Here is a 7,115-nt window from a genome sequence, read left to right as displayed (position 1 = left end):
GTTTTCAAAAAGTGATAAAACTTTTAACTGAAAACAGTTGATAATGTTGTATGCTAGAGGATGGAAGTTGACATACTGTATAAAATCATTAAAATACTATGTTAATAATAATAAAGTTTCTGATACACTGTAACCAAATAGTCAAAATAGCTCCTTATTGCAAGGATATGGAGAAAAACACATTATAAGTTTTAATACAATTCTAATTGTATTAAATCACATACTGGAAGCTGGATTCATTAGGTCTACATGAATGAAAGAAATTATGCATTTCTAGGTAATAGAAAAAAGAAGGCATCCTTTCATGAAGATACAGAAAGTGACATTTAATTAATGTCTACTGGGAGCCAATAATGCTATAATGCTGTTTTTATATACAAGTTTTCATATACTGTAATTTCATGTAAATTTTAATACTATGATTTGTTGGATTTTTTGAAAAATAAAACCAAGTCACCTATCAGCACTGGACTGTGTAACTAAATAAGGCAAAATGGAATAGGAGAATACATAAAAATTCTTCAGTGTACTTTTTCCATTTACAAACATATTCTATAGTGCATAGATATACCCAAAAAAAAACAAACAGAGATTCAGCCATACAACATTTTGGGCAAGATCTGTACAGGGTAATGGAAGAACCTGTAAATTCTGAAGTTAAGAAACAAAATACCATTAAAAAAATAGAAAATCAGTTCTTAACAAAACTATGAAAGTGATAGTTTATAAGAATATATTAATCTATAGAGCAGTTCATATCAAAATTCCTGAGAAAGTTTAGATTGGACTTCTGAGTGAAAACTAACAGTGTCAGCCTGAGACAAAGAAAATTTTTCATTATTAACTGCCTCAGTGCTGTCATTCCCCTGACATTCCATTTTTTCCCCAGAGTCAACTGAAAGTTTATATGCAGAGGTGTCATCTGAAGGGACAGGTCTTCCAGTCTCCATTTGTGCAAATAAATTGTTTTTTGGTCTCTTTCAGTTTACCAGGACTGGTAATCAACAAATTTGCATGCTGTTTTTAGGGGCAGCATTACTTTTCCATAGGGATATTGTTTTTGATAGTGCTTTCTATGTCCATTGCTTCACATAAAAAAGTTTCAAATCCAGAATCCTTTTCATTTTGTGCAATTGCATCACCTTCACCTGTTAAAAGGGACAGGGAAAATATAGAATGTAATACAATATTTAGGAAACTTAGCAATGAGTATATATAACAAAGAACATCATAAGTTAAAACAGACTTAAGAAGTTCTGTAACTCAGAAGTGAAATACCAGAGGCCTTAGTATCACTGCTGAAGTCAGAATCTGACATGTAGAGTAGATAAGAATTTCTCAGACCCTGACACTGCGCTCAAAAACTCCCCGACCCTGAAAAGGGGACTTTTCTGGCCCACGAGGGTGTCCGTGTTTTGGGATAAAAAAAAACATTTTATTTATGATTTTCTGGCGTTTTCAATCCAAAAGAAACAAATATATTCCCTTAATTAAAATGTTTAAAAAAATTATCAAGGGGTTTCTAGTTTTTTTAAAACTTTGGGGAAAGACTACTAAAGGACTGTTCTACATTTTAAACATTTATTGCACTGTAACATAGGCTCAATTAATTCATATTATTTGTTTAGTTTCATTTTGAAAAATCCTCTACAATGGGAAACTCTGCTGATACTTTGAATTACATTTCAGTGGGATCCTGCTCCCCTGCTAGGCTCCAGTACTCAAATCCATCCCATTCCCTATAACTACAATTAGAAAATTTTACACACTGATGGTCTCATTAATTATTTCCCGACACTGTTAACACAAAGTATGTAAATACAGTAGCAAAACATGTATATCACAAACAATAAAAATAAGTAAAACATGTATATCACAGACAATTTGGGGAAAAGATCCTTCCAACTGGCCTACCTTTACATTTGGCATTATTGTTCAGTATTTTTATAATTATTATTATTTTTTAGGTCTCATTTTATAAAGGTTATGTCATGCCTTTTATACAGAAAAACTTACTGTTTTTTAACCATAATACAATTTTTATTATTACCATTTTTCATCTTCATGCCGAAGATAGTCTCTCACAGCTCCCCCATGATATCAGGGCGTTCACGTTTCCCCTACCAGTGATCTGGTTCCAAATCCATAACCTAAGTTTAGTAAAACCACAACCTTGAAATAGCAAGGTGGCAATTATATATCAATTTCATGATTAACAATTTATAACTCATGGTTTATTTCATTTTTCAAGCATTTTTGCCAATGAAAATGTTTTATGAAGTATTGTTTAATAATGCTCTTAAAAATAAAGCACCCAATTTTTTTGGGGGGGATATAGTATACATAAACCCGGTAAAAAAATTGCATTCAGAGATGGAATACAAAAGAGTAGATTTGAAACTATGAAGACATTTTTGCATTTCCGCTTCAAATACCATTTATTTGTTTTGTTTTTTCCATGCTTGAAGTTTATGTTAATGAATTAAAACTGGATTTATTTAGGCATATTTTATGAGGTTTTTTCAGAAAAGAAAAGTTTAAGATTTAGCAACACTTTTCTAGGGCCAACAAATTCTGTGATCACAATAAAATTTTATTAGTCAATCAATTTGTAATAATGTGTTGTGAAAACTGATTCTTTGGGACATGGCCATTTCATTACCATTCTGAAAATTTATGAATAAAGTGAAAAATTTGAATTCAAATTTGTTCAAGTTCATAAATTTACAACCTGAAGTCTAATGGGCAATCATAATTAGATGTTTTGTCCCAGGTAATATTTTCCACAATGTCCTGTCTTTAAACAAACAAATTCCCTGCTTTTGCATGGGTCAATGAGAAAACCAGTAAAAGTGAAACTAAAAGGAAGCAGAATTTGTCAAATGATGAAAATGAAAGTTGAATTCTGAAAAGGAAAGTTGTTAACCCTATTCTCCTGTATGGGGTAGCCATATAGAAATTACAACACATGGAAAACTCACAACAGAAAATGGAAAATGACTGTCATATTACCTGATCACAGCATTTTTAGACACAACAGCGCGGCAGTCAATAGCCCAGTAAAAACTCATCACGCCTTTGTAGAGAGTTGGATATGTCTTGCGCCATCTGCGACCAAGTATCCATGGAAACACCTCATACTTCAGCTCTTCTTCATCTTCTTCCATATCATGGGCGAGATATCTGAAATAGGGAGCCATAACGATTGTGTCTTTATTTAAGAAGGGTGTGTCAACAAAATGAACAGTATATTGTTATTCCCTCATTAGTAAAATGAATATTTGAAAATTACCATTTGCAAGTCTTTGCAAAACTGAGTGCATTGTTTAAAATGATTGTGATATACACAAAATAAATGTGGATGATTATAATTATAATTCAATCACATAATACATGTTTCTAATTAATGGCATTGCAACTTACAGTCCGCAAAAAAATTGGTCCTTTGTATTATGAAACTAAAGTCTTGATGGGAAAAATAGGAAAAAAACCATAGTAAAAGGTATTTGTCTGCATATCTGCGGCAACATCAGCTTTCAAGAACTCTGGATCAGTGGGTTCCTTTTAAAAAAAAAAAAAATCTAATTACATTAAGGGTTTAAGAAAAATCAGCAAGGGTGGGGCTAACACCAAGGGGAACGTTGCAGCTACCACCCTTATTTTAACCCAAAGAATTTTCCTTCTTGGCGAGCTCCCAAAATAGGCCAGCGCCGTCTCATGGTGTGTTGATCATATTTTCCATGATCCGACTAAGATTTTGGCAAAAGGCATCAAGAAAAGATTTTAAGGCCAGATAAAGTCGAAGTTTTCCTTACATACAGAAAAAGTGGTATCAGGCCTTGAAGGTGCATAGTTGCCCTGTACATGTATGCATCCCAACCCACAGCACACTTACTGCCCAGCTCCCGGGGCCCCAATCCATTTTCGACTTCCTAATCAAACCAGAGTCATGACTGCCTTACCAGATATGTAAACTCGGGGGCTTTGGATTCAAACCACAAGTACTTGCTAAATGTTCAGGGTTCCAAGCAAAACCCTCAAATCTTGGGTCTTTTTACCCGGCGAGGTGGCGTTAGATTGCAAGTTCCCACTCAATTGCATCATTTTTGACGAGTTTTTTCCCCCAAATCAGTAAATCTCTGACACGGGGCTATCTCTTATCCCTCTGTGGCGACTAAACCTTATAAGAGGGGAAAATTTAAAGGGGCTGAAAAATCGCCCTTTTGGGGATAAGGGCCCCGATGAAGATCATAGCACCCTCCCCTTTGCATAATTTAAATAAAGCTTGTTGGAAACTGATCCCCACACATAAAACAATACTCAGGATGGGGTTTACAATCAGTTGGAACGCACGTAATGATAGACATGAACCCCAACGGGTGCCTCAGTCTCATCCCCTAATAACTCGTGCTGTGCAGGTTTCTCGTCTTTAGAGGGGGAGGGCCCCTATCCAGTTCCCTGATGTAGTTAGAACTGATTATTGCTGCAGAGGTAAATGTCCCCATGTGCCCACCCCAAAGACCCGTTTAAAGGGTTAAACCCGGACAGCCATTGGGGTGGATGCCACCCTGCCATAAAAACCCGGGGTTTTGGCCTACTGCCACAAAATGGGGGGCTATAGTTGGCCCCAAGGTGGGACAGATTTCCCCTGACCCCAAAAACCGCCGGGCCATTTAAATGAAAGGCCCGGGCGAAGCCAGAAAAATTCGCCCCAAAACTAAGATGCGACCGGGCGACCACCTTCGCTACCAGATCTAAGGGGCATCGCTATAAAAAAGTAAATAAAGTGTGTGTGGTGGTTGAGTGTGGGGGTTGTGTGTTTGGGGGTGTGGGGTGTGTGTGGTGTGGTTGTGTGTGTGTTGGGGTGTGGGGGTGTGTGTGTTTGTGTGTGTGTCTGTGGTTGCGGGGCGTGCGCGTGCGTGTGCACGCTTGTTTCTTTTCACGGTACATTTCACTGTTCTTTTTACGTTTTCCCTCTTCAAAACTTTTTATTTTCCTTTTTTTAAACTCATTCAACTTCCCTGCAAAGGTTGTAAAAAAAAAAAAAAAAAAAAAAAAATTGAGAACTTTCTGGAGTAATTCAATTTTAGACAAATAAAAGGAATTAGAAAAAACGCAGGCAACTTGAAAAAAAAGGCTGTTTCGTAAAGAGGAAAAAAATAAGTTTCATCCAAGCCCGAAGCCTTAAAATCAGTTGCTTTTTTTCCGTTTCTACAATAATAATTTCATACGATTACCCGGTTTTTACCGTCTGAACTACCTCGGTCTGAGCGGGATTACTGCGGACAGGAAGTGAAGAAAAAAATAAATTAAAAAAATTTTTTAAAAACCCCCCTTTCCCAATATTTTTTTTCGTAATAACTTACCCCCGGGGGTTTTTCGTTTTGGGTAAAAAAAAAATTTTTGGTTACTTTTTCGGGGGGGTTCCACTTAAATTTTTTTTTAAATTTTTCCCCCATTTTTCTATTCTTTGTTGTATATATTATTTTTTTTCAAAATTTTTAATTTCCCATAAGCCCTTAAAAAATTTAAAATTTGGGGGGGGGGGGGGGGGGGGGGGGGGGGGGGGGGGGGGGGGGCCTTTTTTTCCGTTTATTTTTTTACAATTTTTTGAAAATTTTTTTTAATTTCCCACCCTTTAAACAAAAAAAAAAAAAAAAATTAAACCGGGTTTATACCCGGTTCCGGGAACAAAAAACCTTTTAAAAAAAAAGGGGCCCCGGTCCAAAACTTTTGTTTTTGCTACCTCGGGAACCCATGAAAGGGTTGATGGGAACCAAGGAAAATAAAAAAAAATAAAAAAAAAACCTCCCATATTTGGGTTTTAATGATTAGGGGTGCTCGTGTTTTTACTTCGTTCCACGGGTATGTATTTTTCCTACATATTTTTTAGTCTGTATAAAATTTTTTTCATTATTCTAAAAACTCCCTTTTGTATGAGTAGTTTTGCGTTGGGACTAAGAAAAAAATATACATACCAATGATTTCATTTTAAATTTTGCTAAAAGTTTTTGTGTGTGACGACACGTTCCGTAATTGTTCCCCGGCGCGTCGGAGAATTTTCCCCGGGGGATTTTGGGGGTTTTCTCACTCTTGCTCCGCTTCGGGGGATAGGTGATGGTCAGGTTTTTAATCGAAGAGGTCGTTTTTTAGTAGAAGTGGGTCGTAATTTGGGCTACAAAAGATCGTAATCATGATTTTGTTATACCGTCCACCCCACCATGCCTTTTTATTAAAAGTTATGGGTAGCAAATTTTAAAAAAATCAGTAGTGAATCGGTTCTCTTTATCATTACACAGATTCAGGGCTTTTAAAATAGTATTGTAACCCAAAATTACATTCATAATAAAACCCCAAAATTTGAAGTATTTCATGGGTAGGAAAAGAGACCTTTTATTGCAAACATAGAATCGTGCACAAAGAAAAACACTTCTGTGTTTTTAAATTTCCAAAAACCCCTCTGACAAAAGGGCCGAACCTAAATTACTGATAGTTTTTTAGAATGTTTGCGCCCTGAGTCCCGGGATGAGCGAACGCTTGAGCTCCGACGCGGTCTCACCCCGGGGGGGACGAAAAACCCCGTTCTTGCTTGCTTTCCTCCAGGTCTTGTGGGGAAAGCTTCGAAGCAGAGACACGGGGCCCTCGGTGCCCTTTGGGGAAGGGGGGGATATTTTTTTTATCGCCGCCGATTCCCCCCGGACATAAGCTTCCTGCGGTTTTTCGGATTAAATGGGTTTCTTAGGAGGCCGTGCTGGCGAGGAGGGCTGGGGTTTCTTGGAAGGGGAAAAGGCTGTTCTTCAACTGAAAAAAGCTGAAAAAACCCCTTTCAAGACCGGACCTCGTAGACGGGGCTCTTCCCAAATCACCTCTGGGGCTAGCTCCCGCGGGTCCCAAATGATGCGGGTTTTTCCCTGGGGTTTTCCTTGACTGATGTGATCTGAAAAGCCACCGGCTCCACGCAGCTAAAAGTTGAAATGCGAAAATTAAACGGCGATGGTGGCGGATATATATTGCGTTGGCTCCCCTTTTTCACATGAACAAAATTTTGGTTGTGTAATAGGTTCAATTATTATGCAAAAATAGGATAATTATGTCATTTCACCGAACTTGATCTT

The 7,115-nt window shown here is 37.2% G+C and overlaps 1 pseudogene; it reads right to left on the bottom strand.

The window, feature by feature from the left end:
- Nucleotides 1-650: 650 nt before the first annotated feature.
- Nucleotides 651-3,922, bottom strand: LOC119569340 (annotated as a pseudogene).
- Between the last annotated feature and the right edge of the window lie 3,193 nt (nucleotides 3,923-7,115).

This window comes from Penaeus monodon, unplaced genomic scaffold (genome assembly GCF_015228065.2).
Source record: "Penaeus monodon isolate SGIC_2016 unplaced genomic scaffold, NSTDA_Pmon_1 PmonScaffold_1427, whole genome shotgun sequence".
Taxonomy (NCBI): Eukaryota; Metazoa; Arthropoda; class Malacostraca; order Decapoda; family Penaeidae; genus Penaeus; species Penaeus monodon.
Note: the sequence above shows the minus strand (reverse complement) of the source record. Positions and strands in the feature narration are given on the sequence as shown.